We start from the raw sequence: 2,530 nt of genomic DNA, 5'->3' as shown, positions 1-2,530 counted from the left end.
TTTTAACAAAAGCCAGCGAGACTGTGCTTTAGAATAAAGTGGTGACTCAAATAATCTGTCAATCAATTTGCATTTAGATACTCTAAATGTTAATAAATTAAGTGTAACATCTCTAACTCTAAATTGTTTGAAGTATTTTATGTATTTTGCCAATAATTAAAACTCGACCTATGACATTTTGCACTAGCTGAGTAAATGCGCATTATGCTGCCCAATTTAAAAAAACAAAACAAAAACAGCCTGTTTATAGTTAATCCTACATTTGCTTCGGTTTATATGTGCCGATACAGTGTATTTTAGTGAAGGGGTTATGTATGGTGATCATAGACCCCAAGATTATTTCCCTCATAAAGAAATATTTCTCACAAGAAAAAAAAAAGTAAAGCCACGTTTGTACGTAGCTAGTAAACATTTCACTTTTTATTTTGCACAAGGTGCTCTTTGAACAGAATCGAAGAGTAGTGTTGTTTACAGCAGATGTACTGTAGCACCTGCAAGGATGTATGTTATAGAAAGTTATAAATAAGCCTACATTAAAACTGTGCTACTTGGGGCAACTTTTAGTAGTAGTGTCCATTTGCATTCACATTAGGCTATAATCAAGCTTCCATTCTTCTGGTACAACTGGCTGCAGAACCCAAAGTTTCAGTAGCTCCTGATTGGGCCAGGTCTTGTTTCCCTAAATATGCAGTGGAAAAATACCCATTATTGTATATTTTGGAAAGTTAATTTCTCCAGTGCTTGCTCAGTGTGAAGGTTCATTCCTTTTCCTCTCTTGAGATGATCAGTGATGGAACGACGCCATGCTATGACTGGCCTGCTATAACCTGCTATGACCATGAAGCTGTCTAATGAAACAGGAAAAGCTTCTTATAGCTCCTTAAAGGAAACATATGTATACTTCTTTGTATGACCTGAATCGAATATAGTGACACTTTTTTTTTTTTTTTGCATGTTTTATTTGCTAGATTTCAACTTGCACAATACCATATCAAAGTATCGACCAAAAGCGGCTGTGAAGTTCAGAACACTACATAGCTAGTGCCTTAGTATCTCATATAGGAGGAAGGGCAAAAAAAAAAGGTTATCTGCCATTTCAGAAGGATTTTCCTATGTGATGGAATTCGTCTCTATCTTCTCTGTCACATTTGCTGAGTCTGCATCAGAGTAATTGGTTAATTTCCTATTAGGTTCAGTCTAGTTTGACACTGCACATAAGTAAATGAACCAAAAACAACTTTAGCTGAGGGGTGGGAACATCTGAAAGTTAATTATTTATCAGAAATATGAAATAAAGGTCAATAAAACTTTGCTAAGTGTGCATACAAATCACAAAACTTACCTGAGCATAGAGAACACCATGCTCATGCTAAATAAGTGATTAGATAATGATATAAATAGCTATTTATTTAACTGTTTGTAGATTCAATCAGATTGGTTCTGAGTCAGATTGCTTTCTTACTGAACTAGAACCACACTAGATCTCACTTGAAACTGGACCGAGATTACCTCCCTCAGTCACTCTCGGACCAGATCTTTTGCTCTTCACCCAAGTGTGATGACTGTGTTCTCACCTGCTTTAAGAACCACACTGAGAGGGAGAACACACCAGTGGTCCAGTCAAACATGAAACACTGCACATGTGAAAGCAGCTTAGAGAAAAAGGTCAAATCTAAGGTGGTATGGTTGAGGGTTAACTCTTAAAGGTTCTATGTAGAAGCCTACAACAGTGTGTTTACTCGTCAGAAAGGGTTCCAAATAGAACCCATTCGGGATGCTTTGAACGCTTAACTGTACAAGAACCTTTTCTAATCCTTTTTCTAAGAGCATAGGAGGGAAGTTCATCTGCTGCTGCATAAGTGTGCATTAGATTTAGTGTTGTTACAAAAAGGCCTCCGCAAACCATTTTCAGATTTTGTCATTTGTGTAAGCAGTGATATATAATACTTTTAGCATGTTCTTACTGAATTGTTGACTTTGTTTATTATGTTTTCACACTGCTATTTTCTTCATCACTCCAATTTTAAGGAAATTATGATGGAATTTTGAGTCAAGTAAGAAAGTCTGTAGTCCCAAACAAGACAAAAAAAAAAAAATGTTCAATGTTCCTAATGACCATAAAGAGTGATTATCATGCTGTTGTACAAAGCACCATTAAAACAAAAGCACCTACTGTAAAGTAAAAATTGCACAATCATGTCACTGTGGACTGGTGACAGGGTGGAGAGAGTATGGTAGTGAATGGGCTTTTATTAATCCTTATAGTTTGTTTAATTTGTTAGTTTGATGTTTGTTTACTGTGTGAGAATGAATTGATATCCTGTTGTTTCTCTTTCAACTTCCATTTAAGAAATTCTGTCTCCTCATTCCTGTGTGCAATTGAGTTCCCTATAAATCTTATTAAATGCAGATTGCTGTTGAATGTCTTTGGCGCTGTGATTTGTAACAGTGTGTAATGATCTGGCTTGAGGCAGAATCCAGTTAAAGCATCCAGTCAAACTGTTAAAGGAGAATTTTGACTAAAAATAAA

This window comes from Neoarius graeffei, chromosome 15 (assembly GCF_027579695.1).
Source record: "Neoarius graeffei isolate fNeoGra1 chromosome 15, fNeoGra1.pri, whole genome shotgun sequence".
Taxonomy (NCBI): Eukaryota; Metazoa; Chordata; class Actinopteri; order Siluriformes; family Ariidae; genus Neoarius; species Neoarius graeffei.
Note: the sequence above shows the minus strand (reverse complement) of the source record.